General features: G+C 39.0%; 1 protein-coding gene across 2 annotated transcripts in view; it reads left to right on the forward strand.

The window, feature by feature from the left end:
- The window catches only part of DENND2B (DENN domain containing 2B), a 184,770-nt gene that overhangs the window by 35,004 nt on the left and 123,289 nt on the right, over nucleotides 1-26,477 (forward strand). The window contains exon 2 of one of the 2 annotated variants that reach the window (XM_062576287.1): nucleotides 3,252-3,340. The gene's annotated coding sequence lies outside the window, so the exon portion shown is untranslated. Of the gene's footprint in view, nucleotides 1-3,251; nucleotides 3,341-3,924; nucleotides 3,994-26,477 lie in introns of those variants that run through there. The other variant, XM_062576288.1, reaches the window with a different exon arrangement.

Raw genomic sequence — 26,477 nt, forward strand, 5'->3', positions numbered from 1 at the left:
CACAGTTTGTCTTGAGCAAGCCTGCTTTATATTATGAGCTGATGCCTTTTCCCTTATTTCCATATCTTGGCAAGTCACTGCTGGGTGATGAGGAAGTACTAACTAGTTTCTTGTCTCTTCTAGGGAGGTCAACAGGAGCTGCAGGCACTTGCCTTCTCATAGTATCAAGTTAAAAAAGTAGCAGAGGACAAGGATAGTGAGGATTCAGTTTTTGCTATTTTGTCTTAAGTTTATCTAAGTTTAATTAGATATGTATCCATTGAGGTCACTGAAAAGATAGTAACTGTGGAGTAGAGATGACAGTAGCAGGAAGAGAAATAAAAGTGTTCATCATCTTATATGGGAAAAGAGGAGAGGCATTTGTGGAAGGCAGAAAGGTCATTTGAGGAGGGGGAAAATGCAATTATTTTACATGAATAATTTTATATGGAACTTAGTTTTCTTAAAAAAAATGCAAAGGAAAATGTCACTGAGGTTGGTGCAGTGATTAATCTCAGTTTATACGTACTAAATATTTGTGATGTTTTTGTGGATGGGTTAGTCTGTAGCCCATCTCTGTTCTTGTCTTTTTAAATCCCAAAGTTGATGCTGTGTTCTTACCTAGCAAAAACAACAAGATTTCACGAGCCATTTAGGAGCAAATTTGATTTGTTTCCACTCCTGTTCCTGATGATGGCTGCTTGATTTGAAAAGCATTCAGCAAAGAAACTCAGTCCCTGCAGCTTGTGAGAGAGCAGCTCGTATTTCCATTTCCACTCTCAAGGGCACAGATATACCAGGTGCGCCTTGGTGAGGTCTCCCTCACTGTGTGCTCATCCTTTTCAGTGCATGTCTGCTCCTGCTTGTGTCACGTGCCTTCTGCATCCTGTGCTCGTGGCTACAGAGCATAAGAACAAGTCAGAAATGGGAAGTGCATCGGAAATAAGAAACTAAATCTCAGCTATGTGTGAGTAATGGATTGTTCTTTTACTGTAGGGGGTAAGGATACATATTCTAATACTTTCTGGTCACAGAGTAGCCATGACACTTTAAAAAATATATTTTGTAATTAATTTAATATAAGTTGTTCGTCATATGCTCTCTCTCTGATCCTAAATTCTGTCAGGTGATGTTGATGCACCCACAGGAATACCCAGCCAGGAAAAAAGTAGAAGATGAAAATGGTCCTTTTTTACCCAAGCCAGTCTGAACAAAATATTTGGGCTTTTGGCAAGAAATCGATTAACGGTGTATTTCTGAGGCTCAGAATAGAAAGGTGTTTGTCTGGGGTCCTCTGTGGTAGTTTCCTGCCCAAGACCAAAGTTTAAGCTGTGCTGTTTACTACTATGTTTTGTACTCAAATATTTTTGCATACATAATACATTTTAACTGCTTTTGTTTTGTGTGGAACTCTCGACTAACTGAATGTATATGTAACACAGTGAACATTTTCCATTGTTTACAAATACTAACGTGTGTGCTCCCCCCAGCTCCTTGCCATATATGCAGATGTGATCTCCGAGTACCGTGCTCAGAGTCTTGAGATAAATTCTGGAGTAGGATGTCATGCAGATGGTTGCTAACTACTCCATGCTGTCAGCAGTGGGATTTATAGGTATTCTGAGATTGATAGACAAGACCTGTTTCACCTGCCCCTTGATCAATTCTAAAGGTTTATTTTTTTATTTTTTTATTTTTATTTTTTTATTACTTCCACATCTTTGAGCACTCCCTTTGCAGCAATGTAGGGAAAAACATTCCTTTCTTGGGAGCAGTTACCTGCCTCCCCATTTCCCCCAGTTACACTGCTGAAACTGCCCACTTGCAACATGTAGTGAGTTTAACTCAGTCCTGCACCAAAGAAGGCTTTTTAAGGCAAAAATGTGTCAGAATTTTTCATTTGATTCCAGTGGTTCTGCAGGGATTCACTGGCATGTGAATCAAAGGAACTTAGCATAAACTTGCAGCCTTACAATGTGCCACTTCCATGTCTAGAGAAACCTATTTAATGTTACATCATTTCAGCTCCTTCTGGATTCTTGACAGCTGGAGTAGCTGTTTTATATTCTTTTACCTGTGATTAATCTTAATGCAGTTTTTGATAACTATGTAAAATACTTCTCATGTAGTTTTGGGGTAGTGTTTTCGACACAAAGAATGATGTGAGGGGGCTTAAGCAGAAAGAGCTGTGCAGTCTGCTGACAGCTTCGTGATTCACAAAAGATGTCAAATTTTCAGAAGTGTAGTCAATAATATGTTCTAATGTAGTTTATATTTTGTGATAGCTATATGTAGAGACATATCTCAGTCTCTCTAGGCTTGTTTTATGCCATCTCTGTTATAGAAAAACCCATACTGCAAACATAACCTGAAGAAAAATATTTTGAAGCTCTTCTGTATCTCCTCATATATAAACCTAGATGTGTTGATTATGTAATAGCATGTACATAAACATTTTCTTGTGTTATGTCCACTGAATATGGTAAAAATAGTTGTAAATGTTCATTTTATTTCATATTGCTGATAATGGCCTATGCTCTTGAGACTGGCAGAATTGTTAAGGGTCTTTGCTAAATGGAATATCCTAACAGCATAATGAAGCAGAAGGTGGAGAAAAAATAAATTGGGTGATTTCCTACTTAGTACTGCATAGTTAGTTTCAGCTTTGTGTTTTTATGCCCACTAGGGGGACTGTTTCTTACTTTGCAGAGAGCATAATCGTGCACTCCCTTTGATAGCTTTTATGAAGTTTTAAAACCTTGAATGACTGACTCTGGTTAAATCCTCTGAAGAATAACTCCCTAAGCTATTTCCCAAAGTGTGAAAACTTTGGACACCGTGCTATTCTTCTGAGTTTACATGCTTCTTACTGTATTTTCTTAATAAATGTTCTTTTCCCTTCTTTTTTAAAAGTATTTTTTTCCTCTTGATTTATCAGTCCATGCTTTCCTATATGATGTTTCCGGAGGTTAACTTAGAAATCTTTTGTCAAGGAAAAATATTGTGTGTCTGTCTTTATTTATGTTTGGAATTAGTATTGTTTTGCAACCATGGTGCCAGTGAATATGTTAAACTAATCAGTCTTGTATTCTCAGATGTCAGTGTAATGGGTTTCTGCTTTATCTGGGAGGTAGTGAGTTTTGGGTAAGAGAGGTGTATTCTTAAAATTGTTAAGAGAAAACTTTCAAACTTGTCTTTTTCTTTTTTTGGCTGGGAAATTGCTTTTGTTTGTTGCAAATTCCTGACCTGCAGATTTTTCTACTTAAACACAGAAACATGAAAGAATACAGGAAGTCCTGTGTGACCACCATGAATATCTGCACTAACTGAGTCACCGGCTGAGTACTGGAAGAACAGCAAGGTAAGCAGTCAGGTCATTCCAGGAACATTTCATATAATCTGCATGATTTTATTTCAGCAAAGCTGCAGTGGTTTCAGATATCAAATTCATAACAAGTCAGGCAAAGATAAAGAGCCTGCAGGTTTGAATGTGATAGATTTGCTTTTAGCTCAAAGCTTTGGCAAGCAAACATTTCTGTTTTTCTTTGTGGGGGAAAGTGTACAAGTTCTGTGTTGTTTTTTAAAAGGCGATATCTCTTATTTCAACAATCGATTCATGACCAAAGCTCAGCTTCCTGGGCTGACTCAAGGGAGGGCTTGGAGGAGGGGTGGAATGTTTCAAAAACTTAGCTGATGAAAAGGCATGCTGTTTTGTGGATGCCTCCCAGAATTGTTTAAGTCCGTATGTGTATGTGTGTGTGCGTGTGTGTATGCAAAAGAGAGAGTGAGAGGGAGAGATCTCCATGACAACTGGCCCAGCCAGTCTGTGTTCTCTGCAATCATTTTTTGCTGGAATCAGTGCTGCGAAAGGTCATATGAAAGAGTTGTGGGAAGCACAGCAGGTATTAGACGCTGAACGACTGGTTTCCTAATGCCTCAGATAATAAGACAGAGTTTTGTCTGGGAAATACAAATCTGAGAATGGAGTGGAAAAGGAAGCGCTCCAAATTTCAGGTAACAAAAATAGCCTTTTTTTGTGTTATTTCTTCTCACTTTGAGAAGTTTTTTCTACAGCATTTACTCCTGGCAGAGCATCTGTGCTAGCTTGGATTCCCTAGCTCTGGGGAATGATGTCATGTGGCAACAGTTGGATTCTATTAGCCAGGGAAAGAAGAAACATCCTGCATTTCTGGAGAAAAAAAAAAAAAAAACACTTTGGCTCTTTGTTGCAGGTCTTGTGCTAAGGCTGCAGAAAGTGCTTAAAAATTTCTAACACATTAATTCCCAGAAAACTTCATTGAGACACCAAAACTAAAACAATACAATTATTGCTGTATTCAAGAAAATAATTAGGACATGCTATAGAATTCAGCAGGCATTTCTTTCTTTTTGGGTGCTCCTATATTTAATGTGAAAGTTAATTGCATCTTAGTTAAGCAGAGGATTTGGAATCTCCATGCACGTGGAGTCCTTGAGTGGCTGGTTGGAGAATGTGCTGTGAGAGTTTCTTCTGGGTTGGGCTCCATTTCATTTGCTGCCTGTGAATAGATGACTCTGGCAGTGCTCTTAGTAAGATTTTCGGTCATGGGCTGTGTTTCTCATAGTTTTAAACTAGCCTTTTTTGGGGAAGGGGTTGCAGAGGGGGAGAAAATGGAAAACTTTTAAATTAATAAATCTAGCAATTGAAGAGGCACTTTCCCCCTTTCCTCTGACATGTTTACTAAATGCTGTAATTGACAATCAACATTAGGATGGCATGCATAGGGTTTTAAGTGAAAAATGCCTAATGATTAATGTGCAGTTGCTATTTCCTAATGAAAAGACTCAGAAAATTGATACAATTCTCCTTTCTCAGACATCACAAAAATACACTGAACTGATAACCATGATGAGAAGATTAGATCACTTCTACATTACTTAAAACTCCCTTCTGTCAGATGCTTTTTTCTGCTTTTATGTTGCTTTGATTCCTTTTGTGCATTTCAGGCATGATTCAAAGCATGCTAGAGTCCATGGGAGTTTTCCCCTGAACTTCAAAGGGCATCAGATCAGCCTCTGCTTGAGAACTTCTCAGCCTCTGTTTTGGTCTTTTGACTGTAGGACCAGGCCGCTGGCTCTTGGTTTTCTTTCTTGAACTTTCCAGACAGAAGGTCTTTTGTATTGCACCCAACAATGACGGACGCTGCTGACTGGCTTCAGCATGCCTGCTATCACACATCAGAGATGGTGATGATACTTATTTCTGCTTTCTGCTGTAATCGCTCTAGAAGGGGAAAGTGCAGAAAATGGAAATCACATCCCTCTCTTGCACCTCTCCTCCCCACAAAAGGCCATTACCTTTGAGAGTGTGTGTGTGTGTGTGTGTGTGTGTGTGTGCACTCATGCACAGATTATTCCTTCTTTAAAGGACATTATCAACTGTGCTTCAGGGATGAATTCCAGAAATATTTTAGCAGGAAAAAACTGTTATCACTGTGATCTGTCAGTAGAGTACTTCACGAGGGAGAAACAGGCTGTTACAGAGCAGGTAATCTTGCCACAACATAGGCACAGAATTGACAGCTGTTGTTTGTTTGAAGGGCTAATCAACATAGTGTAACAGTTTATGTTCTACTTTCCTACCAGATTTGACAGCTTGATTTTCTATAAATAAAATACTGCTGCTAGAGAATATCAGTTAATAACCTGATTAAGCCAAATTTAATAATTAGACTGACTGATGGTTAAGAGCAGTTAAATAAGGAATCCTTGTGCCACTCTTGAACAGAAATGAAATACCTATAGAGTTGATGTCCTAATTTGAACCATAACTTTCTTAACAAGGAATGCTGTACTAATTACTCAAGTTTAAGGTGCATTTGGGGTAAAAATGCTATTGGCTGCCAAAATTTCTGAATTACAAAACAATTATGATTTTCAAAATCTGAGCTTCTGCTTTTAAGTGGTTACATTTTACTAATAGTCACTTGGGACCTTCTGAAAGACCTCCACATACTGTTCCAAGCTGGGCAGTTTTAAAATGGAGGCATCCCAAAGGCCGTATTTGCTTTTTGGAGCTTATCTGTCCTGTGGTACAGGACAGATACCTGCGATACAGTAGGAAGCCTAATGAGTTCCCTCCTAGAGTTTCTGGCTGAGCGGCATTTCCCATAAGGGTTTGTGTTGTAGTATTTATGTGTTACTTTGGAAAGTGATACAAGGCATCACTTCCATAGTCCTTTAATATAATTTCTGTATGTCCTCGCATTCTGAATTGGCACATTCCAAATGAAGCCTACACATATTATATACTGTAACCTTACCAGTGGGGAAAAATATTAATAAATCATAGTATTTTTATAATTACACTCATAACAAAAGGTTATACTACTACTAGCTTAGCCGTTATGGCTGGGTATAAATGTAGCCAGCAGCACATAGGCATTGGCAGACTGTATTTTTCTTTCATTAAGGGAGTGAGCAGAACTCAAGAAGGCTGCTCTTATACCAGGGATGTGCACGGAGTTTTTCAAGCAGTCTGTATAGATGTAGTGGCTCTGTTGGTCAACTACCGTATAGTCCTTAGCCCGCTGTTTGCAGCCTGATGAAGTTTCCGCTTTACAAGTTTGTTTGTTTATGTGTCTTGAAGAGAGTTGCATTATGTTGTTATCCTGACATAAATCTCCTTGTTTGGCTCATGGAGCCACTTCTTTTGTGTCAGTGGCTGTTTGCCCACTTTCTGTCTGTGAATAGTCAGTGTCTCTTAGTTTTCCAGAGGTTAACGGGTCTTTTTCTGGTAAGATTAGTTGTGTCCTGTCTCATTGTACTTGGAAGGAAAGTGAATGGATGTAGTGGAAATATTTTTTTCCTCTTCTTGATTATCTAATAAGTAATTTACATATATAATTCTATGATGAGTATAAGAGTTAAAATGTTTTTAATTGCTTGATTTATTTTGCTTAAGATCATCTTTTGTGAAACTGCTCATCCATAGGCTGGAAACGTGCTTCGCCCTGTTGTGTCTTTGTTGCACTGAGTTCCAGGTTAATTGTTATGTTGACACATGTTTATCTTTTTTAGCTGGAAATACACTACCTTGTTGATTAATAAATTGGGAATATTTAGGAGCTCAGGACTGACTTTCTCTATGCTGTTCAGTATTTGTTTCTGCTCTTATTCCGTTCTCTAAACAATTCCAGTCTTTTCAATCTCTATTTAAAACACTGTTCTATTTAATACTACAGGTGTCTCTCTTTCTGCTGTTTTCTTTGAAGGTAGGATGATCTTAGCAGCACCTGGTATTACAGATATGGCCAGATGCACCATTAAATTCTGGAACATGAGAGTAGTATTCAGTACACACAACCACATGCTTACAAAAGGTTGAACTGATTGATTGAAAACAACAATGCTGTGTATTTAGAAGAGCTGCCCTGAGAACACTCAAATCTTTCCTTCATTTTGTTTAAGTTAATTTAAATTCCAGCAACATGAACAACTAGTACTTGTTATTGTTGCCTCTCAAGTGGTTCTCTGCTCATAATGACTTTGAGTTACTTTCTAAGCTGTAGAAGTCAGAAGTGCAAAAGTATTTGTTCTGAGCAGCACACACTGGGTATGGATGTGGCTACCTTTAACGACAACAAGAACCTTGAGATGATTGCAGCAGTCTGCAGTGCAGGCTCTCATTAGTGCTAATCAGTGATCTCTGTTCTGACTTTGCATCTTTGACCTAGTTACTTTGCTGAACTTAACACTGTTGCTAATGTGACACAAAGCAGACTCTTGGCACAGCACTGATTACAGAGCAGGGAGAGATCTGGCAACTTTCGTACGAATCCGTTATAATTAAGGCTTCCGGTCTGGGATTTAAACTTTGTCTTACTGTTAAAAGCCTGAGAGGCTTTTTTTATTTTTCAGACTGCAAGTGAACCTATTGCCAGTGGGGACCAAGTTCTGTGACAGTACTAGATGCAGGCAGACCTGGGAGAGGCAGGTGCTCTTCTTGTTACTTCTACAAGCTTTGCAAATGTACTTCAGCCCTGAGCTCTTTTTAGACAGAGCCTCCTGTTTGTTAAGTCTCATGTGACAACAACAAAGTACCCTAAGCAGTTAGTGGAGTGTGGCATAGTTGGCTTTCCTCCAGTGCTGGCTCTTACTCTGGGTTAAGACCTCATGAAGTGTTAATCTTCTGTGCCAGCTCTGAGCCAAACTGTTGTATGCATGGGACTGTTGAAAGAAGTCCCACTTCCCCATCCAGTCAGAGGCACTGTACCTCTGTTGGACCATTTTTTCCTGTCTTGTTGCAATTTGATAACAAGAAGATGAATCAGAGGCTAAAACTTCTGCCAGTGGCAAGAATGCAATTTGACATCTCTTGTGCAGCTGGCACACAAAGGGTAAAAGCCATCAAATCATCCTGTGCTCCTGGACCAGCTGAGCCTGTTGATTTGTGACCAGAACACTCCCCCTTTCAAACATGCTTAAAAGTTGAAAGGCATCATTGAACATTTACCATGTTATGGGCATGTTGAGAACAGTTGGACAATTGTGACAATACAAGAGTTGCTCCCTGCAATGCTATTTCATGCCCCCTCAGTGGAGAGCAAAAAGCATTTGAAAGCTGCAGCAGTGTGGAAACATTTGCAGCTGCACAATTCACATTCCTGTGTTTGAGTCTCACACAGGTCCATGCAGACCTCCTATTATTAGTTTTAAAAGGAAAATAAGTGAGAGCTGATTAATTTGAGCAGAGTATTCCAGAGAGAGCTGTTTCATGACTGAGTTGTCAAGAGTGGCAAGCCAAGAAAGTACTGACTAAACTTACAAAGAACATCTCTGTGATGTAGAGCACAGTCCTGTTTATCCAAAAGATTTATCCATTCTCCTGCCACTCTGTTGCCAGCATGTTCAAACCCATGCTCTGCTCAGCCCATTGCATTCATCTCCTAGCATTTCCTGGCAGAGCTCCACTATGGTTTCCTGGGATGTTGTCCTAGGGAAGGGGCCATATCACAGCTCAGTCTTCAGAAATCTGCCTGAAAATTAATTTCAGGTGACTCATCCTGGTGCTGTTTCTTAGAGAACAGGCAAATTGGTTTCAGAAAGAAGAGTGAAAAAATATGTTTTGTGTGATCAGCTGATACTCTGGATTAGAATCACAGAATCATAGAATCAGTAAGGTTGGAAGGGACCTCTGGAGATCATCTAGTCCAACCTCCCTGCTCAGCAGGGTCACCTAGAGCATGTTAGACAGCTTTGCATCCAGGCGGGCCTTGAATATCTCCAGAGAAGGAGAGATTAGACCTATTCTGTCTCACATCAGAGTGAGACAGAATATCTCCTCATGCTTGGGGCAGCAAACTGGCTTTTGGGAACACATAAAGACCCAAAGGCAAACATTGTTTTTTCACTGCTCTTTTATTAGCAATAATAAGTTCCAATAGGTTGCAAATGGAGCGGTAACACCCCTTGGACTTGCACATCCAGCTTCCTGGCCACCCCTTTCGCTTTCTGCAAAAAGTGCAGCCCTCAAATGCTGCCTGGAAGCAAGACAGCCTGCGCCCCAGCACTGGCAGCTGAAGCATAGCTCCTGCCAGAGGTGCTCTTTCCCTGATCTGAGGCTCCAGTGGCAGGGGAGTGCCAGTCTTATCCCCAGATTTGGGCACAGTGTGATCCATAAGGCATGAAGGGGTGGTCCCAAAGCACATGCAGAGGTGAGCTCCTAAGAGACCCTGCCTGTCACTGTGTGCTGCCTCTGCCTTGTGCTTGGGCACTTTGTCCATTGGGACTAGGGAGGGTTGAGCAGCGGGTTGGACTAGATGATCTCCAGAGGTCTCTTCCAACCTCAACCATTCTGACTGAAAAGAGGCTACATTAAATGAAGTGCTGTCATGTGTCAGACCCTTGCTGGTTTGTATCAGCTGAGGATCCAGCCCAGAGTTTTGTTTTCCCTCTCCTAACACTCCATGCCAGTGTGATCAGAGGGAAGGTGCCCTGCCTTTCTCCCATTCCTCCCTTTCCTGGCAGTACCAGAGCTCTTGTCACTGACCTCTGCCTGATGCTAATGACGTCAATAGCAATTACAGATACCGCACTCTTGTACTTGCTCTGTCTTTGCCTGTGTGAAATCACAGATCCTATAATGCTCATGCGAGTAAGATTTGCAGTGCTGTTTTGGCAGTTGCTCTGCTGGTGAGCTCTATGACCTTGCATACAGAAGCAATACACACTTGGTTTTACTAACATCCGTGACTGGGCATCCGGATGGGCTCACATGTGAACCACTACTGGTTCTGAGAAAGACAAGTCCTTGTTGTCTGTACTGGTGCCAAATGATGTACTGGCTGGTAGAAGTATTAAGATGTTTACTGTCAGAAAAGATTTGTCATGAGAAAAGGCGAAATATGTTGCTACCAGTGGGAGAACACTCTACTTCTGAGCCCGAGTAGAAAAAGGAGATGTAGGAATAGGTGGGAGAAAGAGTGAGGAAAGAAGCCAGCTGCTGCTTATCTGTGAAAGAGGAAAGAGAACCTTGTTAGTTTTCCAGAGAAATGGTTGGCTTCCCACAAGGTGGGCAGAAGAGGAGCAAAGTCAAAGCTCAGTCTTCTGTCCCATTGCAACACTTAACATTTCAACATTTGTTTTCAATTTGATCTAAAAGCAAAAAAACAAAGCATCATTGTAGGTGGGGAATTCTGTAAAATACTTTTTTTAAGAAACATGGACATTGATGTTTCCGAAATAAAATGTTCTAGAACCCTAGCAGCAGTTCAGTAAGATTGAGAGCCATTTCGCTGCTGCCCACTACTGAACAGGAGCAGCAAATCTGTCAGCTTGGACAGATTGCCCTTGTGACAGTGGCTCATTAACAGTTGTCAGATCACTTATGTTTCCATGACAGCCTCAGGTCTGACAAATGTGGCAAAGCTGTGTTTTATCAGTAAATCCCCTAGCAAATCCCCTACTGGCCCTAGTCTGGAAAGCATATGGATAAGAAGAGAAAACGATTCTTCCTGCTCTTTGTTACTGACTGATTCTGTTCTTTGTGTGTGAACCAGCCGACTAAGACTGGTTGCATTCCTCTGTAATTTGCAGTAACTCCTGTATATGGCTGAACCAGATTAACTGTTGGAGTGATTAATTAATTTGTTTTTATTTTTTCATTTGTTAAGAAGTTCTTGTCATTTTTTCAGCAACCAAGACAATTCCAAATGTCAGGTTGAACTTTCAGGGAAACTGAGAGGAAGCTGTGGTATTTGGACAGTCAGACAGTTCATTTCAGTACAGGCTTGGGCACCTTTGGATCAATTTGGCTTTTCTGTGGAAAAGAAGAGCACTGGCACAGGTTGCCCAGAGAGGTTGTGGAGTCTCCTTCTCCGGAGATATTCAAAACCCGCCTGGATGCGATCCTGTCTAACATGTTGTAGGTGACCCTGCTGAGCAGGGAGGTTGGACTAGATGATCTCCAGAGGTCCCTTCCAACCTTACCAATTCTGTGGAGGTGTTATAGGTGTGTAGGCTTCTTCAGGAGAAAGACTGGCCAGAGTTAAGCCTGCAGGGTATGGTTGGAATATGTTTTGTTGCAGTTATAAAAAGGAGAGGAACATTTTGCTCAGACTCTCTAGATATTTTTGAAGGCTGGTAACTCCTTGAAATTCCCTGTTAAACACTAGAAGATGAAGAAATCTGCAACTGTTTGTTAATTATAGGTCATCTGTTAATATGTTGTATGCCAAATCAGACATGTAAATAAAATGAGGAAAAAAAAATCATAGGCTTTCAGAAATCTCTCTTCACCACCAATGTTTAAATCTTGAAATCTAGTAGCATCTGTAATATCCTAAGTATTCATGTCTCTTATGCAGGGAAGATAAAAGAAGTGAAATACTGGACTGATAAAATACTTAATATGACCTAAAAGAAGTTGTTGAGGTGGGCTTCAGAGGTCTGTAAGGTATGATATAATTGCCCTTTCCTGAAAAGAGCCTGCTTATAAGCTTTCAGTCTGTCTATACAGGAAATCACAAATAGGATGCAGCCTTGCTAATACTGGTGGGTAATGGATTTTTTTGCCTCAAGTGATAGATGCTCCCCCCCCCCCCAAGCTTTGTGGGGGCTTACACACTGGTGGTGTGTAGTTTAGTTGATAGCTCTCTGTGTGTGCATGGAGGTATGTAGAATTACCATGCTCTGACCATCTCTGCAATCTATGTTAACAGACTCCAAGTTGTAAACATGTCATGGGCAACATTTTATCTCCAAACTAGGTAGAGGACCCTAATTTTATCCAAGAAAAAATTCCAAGAGAGTAAAGACAAGTCCCAGAATGGGACTGACCATCTCCTCTGATTACATGAAGCCTGTGTAGCCCTGTAGCTTGAGATTAGTAATATTATCTCTGAAATAGGAAATGATGATGCTTCAGCTGCTCACTAATACACTGGTGTTCATAGTGCCACAGTTGTGCAGTTTCGAACCTAAAGGTAATGCCTTTGACTTAATCATACATGGATGAATATATATACATATATGTGTATATATATATATATATATATATATATATATATATATATATATAATTAAAACAAGGGTTAATAAATCTGATATAAAAGTGAAGTTACTGCTATAAATTAAATAAGTGCTTTTTCAAGTATTGTTGGAAATTCTGGGCACAACTGCGAGGAGAAATATGTAAATCCCATTTTTACAGCCATGTCTGCTAGATGCAGAGGCAGAAGGGGAATCTGAATGAAGAAAGAAGTCAGGATATACCTCAGAAAGATGAAATTTGCTGTGCACTAATGGCAAATGATTACTCTGCTGATCTCTATGTGAGCAGTTGGACTTGCCCTGAGGGAAAGAACAGTGTCTTTATGACCAGTCAGGCTTAGTCAGCGCAAGACGACTTAATGGGAGACCAGAGATGGGAACGTGCTCATTCACAAAGACTGCCGTGTTGTCTCAGTGGTGGACTTCTCTGCTGAGCTACCAGAGTTACGGACGGGGGAGGTGCTCATTGTAAGGAGGATTTGGAACCTCAGCATAGTTGGGCCTTTTGCATGGGAACACCGTCCGTTTTACATTTTTAAGCAGAAGCAAATGAGAATCTGTATTTTGAGAAAGAATTAGAAGACCTAATAAGAAGTGGAAGGTGATACCTAACTAATGAAGTATTTCTCTGCAAGATTAGATATTCTCCTATGTCTCCAACAATGAACCTCGGAGGGGCATCACTGGGAGGACAGCTGATCAAAAGAGGTGACGAAAAAGTATGATCTAGAAGACAGTATCCCTAGTGACGGGCTGTGCTGTGTGTGCCTTGCGAATAGCCTGACTGGCTTTAGCATAACTGTGTGCAGAACTTCATTCAGACTTAGTGGTAATCTGCATATGGACAGACCCAGCCGTAAGGACTTGATCTGACAGTATCTTTGCCTTTTAGAGTGCAGGGCAATGCCCAATTAAAGTGAAGCAAGGCTTGCAATGGGAAACTTAGCTGTGAGCTCAAGGACAGCTGATGGCAGCGATATGTAGCATTGCCAGTTCTGTTGTGTATTCTTTTTGAAAACTGCAGCAAAACAGTTAGCTGACTCATGAAGCTTGCTGTAGAACTTCTTCCTCTCTTAGCAATTGTCAATCACAGCAAGTTTCCTCCTCAGTTAGACCTTACTGAAATGTAGTGGTCATGTGAAAAACTGAGTTAAAAACATCCTTGCAAACTCAGGTTGTTACAATGTTTGAAGGGAAACTACTTGAGAGAGACTTTATTTTTTTCTTGTTTTGTATAACATTCAGTACAGTAAGTCCTAGTCTCTGGCTAAGTTTCCTGGGTAGTAAGTGTAATAATAATGTTAATAAAATCAGGCCTGATAGCCTCACTGCCTTATTACAGCTATAGCTCTCCAAAGGACACACACATTTTGATTTTGAAATCTAAGAGCCATTAAATATCTGTGGTTAAAAGGTAGGAAGAATGAATCAGTGGATATCCTTTGCTCATTACTTTCAGTCCTGCCACAAATCTGTGGTTAGAAGATGCAGTACTGACAAAATCTCTCCAAGCTATGTCTCAATAGGAAGTTTGCATTTCCGATCTGTTTCCATACCCAGCACATTTCTGCAGGCAGTGCAGGATAGGGATTGGAAAACTGGCTTCTTAGAATTGTAAAGAAGTTCTGCCTCTATCTTACCTATTTGCATCTTAGTTTGGAATTTTTATTCAGATATTAAAATAATTTCCCAGAAAAATGAGTTTGAAATCCTTACAGTATTCTCATATAAATGACTGAGTAATCTTCCTTGGGAATTGAGGGACTGCTGTTTCCTGAAGTAATGGCCTTAATGACTAAGATAACCGGATAGTTAAGAATTTGTCATAAATTTATATTATGCCATTAATTATTGTTTCTCTTAAGTATAATCATAAAGGGAAGAAAAATGATGATGTTATTCTGAGACGGGTTTTCATTTTCTTGATACAGTAGCAGCCAAAACAAAAATTGGTAGAATTCATAACAAATAAGATGGAGAATTTGTATTCAGGTGGTTGTAAAGCTAGTTCTGTTAGTCCCTGTAGTAACCTATTCTGGAATAGCCTGAGAAAAGGCTAAATGTGATGACCCAGTTTGGAGGCAAAATCATTCCTCACATTCAGAAGTGCACACAGGATCAGGGTTTTGATGAATTTAAGCACTTAATTGCACAAAGAAATCAGCAAATTTTAAGGAGCAGTTTTGACTTCCATTGAAATAAAATAAATTTGTCATGCTAGATGAATGTGGAAATTCCATAAAACATCCAGATGCCAGGAAATCTCCTCTAACGGTGTGCTGTCAGGGGTCCAATGCCAATGTCTGCAAAAGCCCAAAGATCCCATTGACTTCCAGTAACATTGAAGTCCTGAGCGCTCTGATGGCAGAACTTGAGTTCTTTAAGCACCTTTACAAGTTGTTACTACATGTATACTCTGTGTGTTTACATGCTCTAACATACTGTATCATCAAGCTGTTTTTAAAGTCGCATGGGTTAAAAGAAATTGTGCTTAATTTTTTTCAGATCAGAAAAGGGTTTTTTCTTTTCAGACAGAGCTTCATCACTATTTCACTGCAGTGAGAAGTGTAAACAGTTTGCATTTTAGATTGAAAGGAGAACTGAAACCAAGATGTCCTTCTGATCTGTGGGGAAATTGGCTTAGCAAAGGCAAAGTGAATGGATTTAGGAGTCTGAAGCTTTGAGTGGCATTTCTTTAACAATAGGATTCTGAAAAGCTGTGAAAAGCAAAGAATAAGAGACAAAAAAAAAAAAAAGTGAAGAAAGCAAAAGAGTAAGGGGAGAGTGTCAGTACTATACGGATTAAGAGAGACTTTCAGCAGAACAGTAATTGAGAGTGATTTTTCTCATCCCCACTATGATATTTTTCAACTAATGTACTCTTTGAAGCAATTCATAGCTTACAGTTGCATTTTAAGTTTCCCCCGCTTAAACATAGTTAATTGTGTATTTGCAGTTTCGTGTCAGAGGCTGTATTAATAATCCTAGATGCTCAAGTGAATATAAATGTGACAAATACCTTTGTGAGAGTTAATTTGCCCCTGCAACTTTCCATAAAGTTTTCTAGCTTTCTTCTTCTAGCAGAAACAAAAGTCTTTTTTTATGAAGAGTGCATGTGCACATAGTTACAGACAAGATTTTAGGCTGTCGGTGGTGGTGAAAGCTGTGGTGTGCGTACAACAGCTGACCAGGTCTTAGAAAAGGGAGTATCTGAGTAGGTGACTGCACAGATTTCTGTATTTTCTCCCTCACTAATTAAAAAGTGTGTATCCAAGGCCTGTACACTGTATTATCTTTAGCTCTCTTCTCAATCCAAAAAACTGTTAGTGAGTGGGAAAGAAATTGCCTGCACTTTGAATTGTAGGAGAGATGTCAAGGCAAATGACCTGAGGGGAAGAGGTGTGTAAGGCTGTGAAGAAACAAGGAAGAATAATAGAAGCCAGGAGGTAAAGGAAAGCAAGGAAAATGCTTTTAAAATAATTCAATAATTAGACTTTATTTAAATGATGATTCATGGAACTTGGTCTTGGCTATGTTTTGAAAGAAACTTTGGAAGAAGTAGTAGCCAAGAGGTGTATTCAGCAAGGTGACTGCAAATGCACCAAAGATCTTTTGACATATTGCCTTTTGGAAATCCAAGGTGAAACTCCTCCTGGTGGAGCTAAAGCTGCCATGCTCTCTTCTTCACATAAAAGCATAAAAATATTTCTTATTTTAGTCACAAACAGAACTACTCCAAGAGCTGATTTTTTTTTTTAAGTGTTCTGCACAATAGTGATCACAACAGGAATCATTATAAATTCTGTCATCTAACCTGTAGAACAGTGCACAGTGTCATCCAAATACAGTATGAAGGCTCGATGGGATCTAGACTGATTAATTTTACATCTTATTCAGTGACCAAGTAGATGAAATGTGAGAACACTAAACAAAGGAACATGCTAGTGGTTTTACACTGAACAAAACACATGCTTTTAACTTATCAGATGGAAGCCTTTAAATGACGTGTGAGAATTCGGTTAGTATATAAAAGCAATATTAAAAGTATATTAAAGCAATATTAATTGCTTTAACTGTAGAAGAATACCATACCTGATGGCAATCATCATTTCCTGTGACTTCATTTAATGGTTCATTCAATTGAAGTCCTGTCTCTACTTCTCCGAGTGTTGTGAAAATCTGATTTTGATGGGGTATTATGAGTATATTCTGATTGAACTACAGAGTTTTAATGCAATAAATTACTCTTCAAGTTAGTCAAGTAAAGTGAATGTTTAAAAATGACATGTCAAGTTACAGGTTGGATGTCTGGATTTCATGCTTTGGCTGAAGGACCATGCTAGCAAATTAGTTGGTTTTAGAGGATTTGTGCTTGCTCCCTCCCCATAGGTGGAAATTATGGCAGTTCAACAGCCAATGGGGATTTTGCTGTTGGTATTTAAATTGCATTTAGTTTGTGGTATCCTGGCACCTTGCTACATGTGAAGAACTGTTGATGAAAATATTGTGAGTTCTGTTGAAACAGCATTTTCGGTGTGGTCTTGACACTATTAACAAAGAAACATTTTAAGACATTGATAAGAAAAATGGAGACAGTGAAAGATAATTTCAAAAGCAAACTTATTGGTGAGCCTTTAGATTGAAATGGTCAGAATGACCAATATCCTTGGATTGCTATTTCTGTTTAATTCAAACAAGGGTAGTAAATCCCTAGAGGGTCTAGGGAGAGTCCCTAGACAACTCTGAAAAATTTATTTGTAATTTTAAATAATCCCGCACCTCAGCTGCAGAATATATGATGACTAGAAAGCACAGGCTGTTTATTTCTTGACTTGAAGCTGGCAGGGAGCATTACGCTGATACTACACAGGAATATCAGAGTGAGTGTGCTAGTCTGGTGACCAGCTAGTCTGGTGAGGAGATAGAAGCAGAGCCACACGTGCAGTTGAGATCTGACTCTCATTTATGTTGTAACTAACCAACAGACCTTTCTGATTCCTTTCCCAGCTTCAATCAGAGCTGATTGGAGCTGTATGTACTCAGTAGGTTTCCTTTTATTTTAGTCATGGGACACATAACTGGATTTGTTTTTTTGTGTCTCTAGGTAGTTGGATTCTGTTGCATTTTCTCTTTGTGGATGATCTTGTTTGAGAAGTCTGCTAATCTCCATTGGACTTGACAGGGAAAAATATTAAGGATAGGGTTTTGAAACTGAGAAAAGTACAGCTCTGTAATAAACTGTGGTTCACTGGTTGAACACAAGGATAAAATTCATTCCAGACTCTGTATTTGAATGGAACAGTTTATTAATGGTACTGTAATCCCTAGATTGTATTTCAGCAATAGTTTTGAATTGTGCTATTTCCGATATATAGAAGGATATATATTTTATAAGCTTTTCTTCCACTGTTCAGATTGTTCAAATGTAAAATCTGTTGTGCTGCGGATGGCTATAGAGTATTTGACGTAGAAATAGCATTCTACTTGGAGCAAAAAAGGTTAGTAAATGTTGTTTGCTATTTACATTTTGAAAATCTCTGTATTTAGCTGAAGGAGAAATGTCTTAAGGCCCAGAGCAGAGAGATATCACGGTTGTATTTCCACTTTACTTCCATATCTTACAGTCCACGTTTTATTTTATAGCATTCAGTTGTAGCTCAGCTCTTGTCACTTGTCGAATGGAGATATTTCTGCTAGACAACCTCACAACCATGGACATGGCTTATTATTGTCTCATGCAGTCAGATGTTGAGATGAAAGCTGCCATCTGCAGTAAGTGTAAATTAGCATCAATTATATTCAGATGGACAAGCTCAACGATAGTAGTGTCATAGCTATTGAAGAAACAACTGAAAAGAAAATCTGCTTAAGCAGCATGCATTAGGAAATTGGGACTCTTTGACTAAAGTCTATGAACTTTCTAGCTGTTGCTGCAAAGAAACAACAGCTGACAAATAGATGCTTAAAAATGAATAAGGAGCCAAAACCTCCTGTCAGTTAACTTACTGTGGTTTCACCCACTGCTTAAAGCTATTTACTTTAAAACCTTTCAGATGGATTATGTTATAATGTTGACAGGTACAAAAATGAATTGCAAAACTCCAAACACAAAAGAAAAGCTTAGGCAAAATGTTTGAGATGTTATTTTACAGCTGTTAACTGGAAACTTCACATTTTTTATTTCTACTTTCTCACTGCCTTATTTGAAGATGCTGAACTCCTGTAACTTTGGATTGGACAAAGGTGAATTGAATTTTAAGGATATATTTATGTATTTTTTAATTTTTGCCATTTTTTAAGTAGGTCGTAGTTTTAATACATAGAAACATCAGATTTCTTTCTAGAATCTAATGAAAATATTTTCTAAAGAACAGTGTATGAAGTTTAGAATAAAAACTGAAACATGGACTAGATTTTGAAAAAGCAGCTGTTTGAGCTGTACTTGAGACAAGTGGGATGAGAGGTGGAATATAACCCGCTCATTTTGACCAGTTTGCTAGCAGTATGTTTGTGCATATTGGGCCCCTGGAGGTAAATGACAGATTGTAAACTAGACTCTGTTGAAGTATACGGCCTGCTTCTGCAAAGGTTTTCCTCTTGAAAACACTGCTGTTGCCTATCTGCAGCAAAAGTCTCGGAGTGAATTGTTTCATCCTGTCTCTCTCACTGAGCTCAAACTACTTTTCCTGAAATCTACTGAGTTAGTCTGTGTTTAGTCCAAATAGATGAAAACAGAAGTTGCCTTTCTGTGCTTCAGTTTATGCTAATATTGTTAGCATGGATTATGAATAATTCTTCAGAAGATGCTTTTTTATTGTTTATTATTGTCTGTGTATCATCTTTGCCACAAAATAAGAGCAGAATTCTGCTAATAATACAGGGCCCACATATTTACTCACCTCTGGGAATTTTATCATCACTGGACTAACAAGAGATAGTTTTGATTTTGCTCTGGTTTTAGTAGATAATAAGGAGAGGTAGAAGCTTTGGTCAGATAGAATACCCAAGTAATCTTTTAAAACGTCAATTTTTTTTTTTAAGTAGAAAGACTAAAAAAAGAAAAACTCTGTAATAAAGAGCAAATTGTGATAGACCTATGCCAACTAGTTAGTAGCATGAGCTGGGTAGAGGCAGACAGATACTTAAATATGAAGTAGAAATTCCTTTAAGTTAAGGGCTCTACAACCATCAGGAATTTGTATCTCAAGAAGAGACTCCTAGTAAATAACCACAGGAAGAAAAAGGAAGAATTTATGATGAAATGAGAGAAAAACGCATCAGGAAATAGAGATGCATCCTCAAGGTCAAGAAGCATAAATATCAAGTGAAGATTGCCAGAGGTTACATTGAATTAGACACTGCTAAGGATATTTAAAAAAAAACAAAATAGGGTCTTTCCCAAATATTTAAAACTATAAATGGGAAAGAGGCAGGGAGTAGCTATGAGTGGAGAATGGGATAGTTACTGGTGACTGTACAGATTAGGCAGAAGCAAAATTATGTTTGGCCTCCGTTTCCAGTGAAGAGGGTAATATGGTAATATCGAACATGGAGGCAAAGGAAATATAATGCTGGAACATAAACTATAGCTTTTGACATGGACATTTTATTTTTTGAACAAATCTTATTGATCATACTGAAACTAATACTTGAGGGTCTGTTCACTTTCTGAGTAATGAGATGTGGGATTTTCTTTGCTTATATTGCCCAAAGAGAACTTAAATTATAAAAAAAAAAAAACAACAACAACCCAGAAACAGAGCAAACCCCAAGCAAACCAAAACCTCGTGTTTTGCCCACATTCTAACAGATTACTGGGGATTTTGGTGACAAGAAGAAGCAACTGAGGCTAAAAGTGATGATGAACTTTCAAAGAGATTTGTACAGAAAGTAGGGGCTTGTTTTAAATCCAGTCGGTGGAAAATTGTCTCTGGCACATCCTTTGGAGTGTAACTGTGATGAACTGCCTGTCTGCCTGCTGTGTCCATAGGAAGCAGGCATGCTGGTGTTCATGCACCTATCCACATAATTCATCCTCCAGGTATCCTCAGGAAACCCCTTCTTCACTCCCTCTGCCCGCCCCTCGTTTATGTGGAACCTTTCATCTCCATGCAGCCCTGCGTGAGGGCATATATTAAAATACTTCATGGAGGCTAAGAGTAGGATTCAGGTTACTTGGCCAGCCTGAACAGGACCTTTGGATTCTTTCATTGAAAGTCAACATTTCATTTCTTTTCTCCTTCCGCACCTCCTGCTTTTTTTTTTTTTTTTTTTTTTTTTTTTAAAAAAAAACTTGTAGAACTTGCTGGTGCTATTAAATAAGCCTTAGAAATCTCATTTTACAAGCAGAAGAACGCATCTCCTTTGTCTGAGCAGACTGAACTATACGGTGCTCATGTTCTTTGTATTACTTTTAGTATCATGTATTATGTTAAAAAAGTGATGATCCCCTGTCTGCAGATCTTTACTGTATTTCTGCTCAGAGTGGTATCTGAGAGGTGAGAATGTTGGGTTTTCAGATTCAAAGGGGAAAGACAAGACCAAGATGAATAGTGGCTGATGCTTACCAAATATTTTTCAGTAGGAAATATGTGCAGTTTTGTTTATAGAAAGGTTTTATCTACAATGGAGAATATTTTATTAGCCTTAAAAAAAAACTTGAATAATTTTAAGCCCATTAAATGAGCAATTCATGGGAATAATAGATACGTAAATACCACATATAATAAATCATGCCTTGCATGCCTGCAAGGCTGCCTGCTATTTCTTTGTACTAAAAATAAGATTGAAACTAAAATAAAGGGTCCCTTGGCCTTAAGTCCTGATGACTGAACTCTCGTTGACATCTAGTGGAAGCTATATGGGGCCCTTAATTATTCATACAACCTCCTGAATTCAGGAAAAACAGTACTTCAGGATTCAGCCTGTTGGCACAAAGAGAATATTTTACTACAAAAGTTACTGTCAAATAGAGAGGTATAAGACCTTATAAGGTATAAGAAATTCCTCTAGGAATTTCCTCCATGTGAACTATTATTGCTCACAGATAAACTAAGAGAATTTCAGCTTCCCACTTGGTGAGTACAGAGCAAGTGGACTAAAATGCTTGCTTTCTAAGCAAGCTGATTTCATGAGGCTTTTGCACAGACAGTTTTGTGTATAGGGAGTTTTGGAAATGAAAAAGCGAGTAGTTCTCAACTCTCCGGGTACAGTGTTTCCCTGTCATCCTGGCCATGTTCTTTTCTTGTCTTCCTATCTCTGTAGTGATCTGTAATCTTAAATTCAATAAATGATTTAGAAGGAAGGTATCTGCTATGGAGTCCATTTATAGACAAGAGTATTTCTAATTTACCTTTTATTTCTCCTTAGATGTTTGAGTCTCCAGGTGACTGGACAACTCAGACAGTAGTAATAACAGAAGTTGGAACTTTTGCAGTGTGAAGTGGTAAATAAAATGTAACAACAAACAAAACTGATAACCTTCTTAGCTTTATTTGAAGCAAGTAAAGCTCTTTCCCAACTTAGACCTGGGCTAAACACTCTTTACCTTGGTTTGCCCTTGATCTGTATCACTTAATTTTTCAGACAGATTACTGTGCTAAGTCTTCCATATGATCCATTGACATTAAAGTGATTTTATTGTCTAACAACGTGGTGAATAGTGGGGCTTGGCCAAAACAGGGTAGCTTTGAAAGAGAAGTTTTAGCTGGCATATTACTTTTATTTCTTCCATGAGGAAAAAAAAAAGTTCCTATTGAAATAAATGTTCTGTCCTTAGCATGGGTAAAGTACCTTGCTGACTGTGTTTTGAAAGATTTTTGTAATACATTTAAAGAGGTTACTACGGTGTTTCCTCATCTGGAATTTTGGCTCAGTGTTTTCTGTCTGTTTTCACTGGACGCTGACTTGTGTAGTTATTCTGAAAAGATGTTGTATTTAATGAAATGCATTAAAAGGCTCCCTCTTGTTTCTCATAAGAGGTACGATTCCTTCCTGATGCCTGAAAGCTTCAACCTGTGAGACAGCAGTAAAAAATATCTTGTAAGAAAAATGAAGCTCAGTGGATTCTTTGTAGAAGCCACCTATGTACATACAATCCACACTGACTGCTTAGCTTAATACATTGAATACATTGAATGAACTGCCTGCTTAAAGCAGACATTTGTTCTGTATCAGATATGTTGAAGATGATTCATCTTTTCAAAAGCATCTAGATGATTCATGCAATTGCATGCTGTTGACTTTCAGTGACACTTAGGTTCCTAAGTATCTGAACCATTGCTGGGTGTTGGAATGACTTCTGTTACGATTTCTGAGAATTTATGGAGGTAGTGTGTAGCTGCTGAAGGTTAGTGTTAGTTGCTTAAAGCAGCAGAGACTGGTGGAAGTCTGCTTTGTTTTGTTTTGGCAGGATGAGAACAGATGCTATGCACCAAATCAGGTGAGTTAGGAGGAGATAAAAACAAGAACAATGAGAGGCCAGAACAAGTAGAGCATGGCTGTGCTCCAGCTGTGAGCAGATACATGCCCTTAATGCATTCCCTTGATGCAGAGCTGCTGTACTTAGCTCTGGGATGCTCCAGCCGCCCATACAGTAATTTGTGCACAGAAGGTGCATTCGGAGCTTTAAAAACTGCTTTCTGAAGAGTCTTTCATGCCCTGCGTACACACTGTATTATATGTGTCAGCAAGTCAAAGGCTCTGGGAGCATCTCTAGGTTGGCACTGGTATACTCCACCTCTTGCATAGCACTGAAGGTGAATGCTCATTCGGGCACTTGTGTAGCACTGTTAAGTACTAGTGATTCACAAAACCCAGAGCAAACTATTACCCCTTCCCTAGAAATTCTGTGTAGGGAAACGACTGACTGATTAATCTCAGCATAGCACTTGGAAAATAGAAAATGCTGGATACATCACGGTACATTGTCTTGTTACTAATGGATTTGTTAAGTGTGGTAGCGTCTTGTAAAAGTGTAGCCTTAATGCTAGCATGCTAAAGGACTCTCTGTCAATGGAGGTGTTCAGTTTCAGCTACATTATTCATTAGATTCCTTCCTCCCTCCAACTATTTCCAAAAGCTAAAGGGCTTTGTTTCAGTTTATAAACACTTATTTCCCTCTTGCTCATGCCTGCAGCTATTTTCCATGCCTAAATATCCAGCCGCCCAGGAAAAGAAATCCAGACCCTATAAAAAAAAGCCGTATTGAATGATCTTTGAGGACAAAGTCCAAAATGACATGATATTTGAATTGCAATCTGCATAACTTTGACAGCTGGTATTTTTATGTTGGAAATCTCTAGTTGGGTGGAGATATTGGGCATAGAGCAGAATATGTGTGGGGTGTGGTTACATTACCAAAGGGTTCTTATTTTTGTGTTGTGGCTTCAGTTTTCTTATTAAGACTGGAAGGGTCTACACTTCCTTTTGTGAGAATTGAAAGGAGAAGACACTTGACATTTAAGAGAATTTGTCACTCAAAGAAAATCCAACTGAACTGACTTTTTGATAGGAATACTGGTCAAATGGTTAAGAAAATACCGACGTCTGGAAGAGCAGAGATAATACCTTGAAAATGTGCCATAAAATTAAGTTTGGAGAAAAAAAAAATCTTCAATCCCATCTTACATGTTTTCTTTAGAGCCCCACCAAGAGCACAGCTGCCATCAAAGATTCAGTTAAACTGATTTTTTTTTCTCACTGTTAGACTTCCTAGCATCAGAGAAAGGATCTTTAGCATGACTCTTGCATCTGAAACAGAAGATAAAGAAAAATCCTTGTTAGGGTATATGAATATCCTACTGTGAATCCTTCCTTCATGTCAAACAGGAAAAGATTTATCTGGGGGGAGTGAGGTGGGCTTTCAGATTGTCACAGATATTAAGCACATACCAGAAAAAAATGCAGTAGCTGCTGTAAAGAAACTGTTGGAATCTGTGGTCAGTAGGAACCTGTGAATCTTGGGGAGCTTGTAATTCCCACAGATTTCAAGGCAACATATCAACCGAAACCATCAGATGAATAGGTAGCCACAAATTTGAAGTGTATTCAGAATTTCACAAACTCTTACCTTTTGGTGACATAAGAGACATTTATTTTGTTCTAGAAGGATGAAATCTGCTATTAGTCAGATTTTGCCTGCAATGCACTAGGCACAATTAGGATTCCATCCTCCACTGTAATACTAATCATGATCTCAGCATCATAAAAAGTTTCTCAGGTATTTGTCTGCCTTTTAGAGGGCTAGAACTGAGTTTTAAATGAGCATATGCCAAGTTTGTGGTATCAACTGGAAACCATGTGAAATTTGGTAATGCAGACTTCATGCCAGACAAAATTCATTCATTTCTATTCTGAATGTTTAGATTTATTCACTAATCAAACCCAGGAAAAAATATATTCACAGGAAGCTGAAACCTGAAGAGTTTGCACGTAATAGATTTTTATAAGCCTCAAAGGCCCTGTTTATTATATGAGGATGGAACTTTAGTAGAAAAGCATTATTTATACTTTGTCTGTGTACAGACAAACAAGTTTTAACTACTTGTGGATGTACATTTTCAGTTTTCTGCTTACTGATACTAGAAAGATGTATATGCCAATGACTTGAAAGAGGAACAGTGAAGGAATAGGAGACAGGAGAAAAGTCTGGCGTATGATTTAATTTCTGATATCATTGTTTATCAAGGCTAGCAAAGGAATCTGACACTAAAATTCAACTGACAACTGTATAAGCATAAACACTCTGAAGCAGAATAGAATTAAGGTTCGCACTGTAGCTAGATGAGCTATATGACTGATCATAATGAAGTCCTGTTCCGACATTTTTGTGTGTCGATAAGTTGTGTTGGAAGTAGACAAGCGTAATTCTGAAGGTTTACACAGGGCTACTTTTCTGAGGTAAACTGTGTTTTAAAAGACACAGCAAAGTATTCTTGTATAGGTGGAAGCAGATGCAAATTAGGTCTCCACAGCATGAGGTTTAAATCCATAAGAGCAATGAAAAGGAACAAGAACGCCAACTTCTGTGTCAGGAGTGTATGACGCTACCATTTGAAATTTTGTTGCAGTATATGCTTCCCTTGAGATGGGTGAAGTCAAACCTTTGCTGTAGGTTCACTCACTTTGGTGATGAGAGAGCAAGTGTGTTTAGATAATAGTTTTACGTTCTGGACTTGTCTTGAAGAGGATATTTGCATGTGGGTGCTGCACCAGCTTAGCGTAGCAGCAGCTACATCAGGAGTACCCTGCTGCTTATGGAATGCTCTCTGTCTGGCAAGAAGCCAAAACATTTCACCTAAGGGAAAAGGGGCTGAAATTGTATCTGATCCAAGTGTTAATCTGCTGTCCCTCAGGCTTATCCTATGGCTGTTTCTATGTTGCAAAGGCAGCGCTGGATATGCCTTTTCAATGAGATCATTGCAAAATCAAATTGCTATTAAATTGTATTTTACTCACAGTTCTGAGAAGTGTTAAGGTGCACCCCAGTGCTAAAACTTAGGATAGAAATAGTGGTGCCTGAACACCACTCAGAATGCTGTCAGGATGAAATTAATCATTTCACACAAGTACTTCAGGCTCACATTACATGTTTTAGTATTGTTAAACATAAGTGATAGCACATTACAGCACTACAGCCAATTTGAAAACAAAAGCGGGGACCCTGTTCCGTAACGTGCTGGCTACTTGTTATTCTCTGACATATTCAGTTGAATGGAATGGAGATATGCCTTATTCTTGATACGTTTTTGAGGCTGTATACTCTCTTGCCCTCTCTGGCAGTAGAGCTGTTAAGACTTGCTGTGCAAGCAGAGAAGTGGGATTTGAGAAGCCTGAATCGCAGTGTGCAAGATGCAGTGTGGGAGCAGTCTGTAGGAGGCCATCTGCAGGGGGTCTAGATTACAGGGATCTCAGGAGTAGTGCTTGTCAGAGCACTGCTGTGGGGCTTGGTCCTCTCTCATCAAAGA

The sequence above is a fragment of the Rhea pennata genome, chromosome 5 (genome assembly GCF_028389875.1).
Source record: "Rhea pennata isolate bPtePen1 chromosome 5, bPtePen1.pri, whole genome shotgun sequence".
Classification (NCBI taxonomy): domain Eukaryota; kingdom Metazoa; phylum Chordata; class Aves; order Rheiformes; family Rheidae; genus Rhea; species Rhea pennata.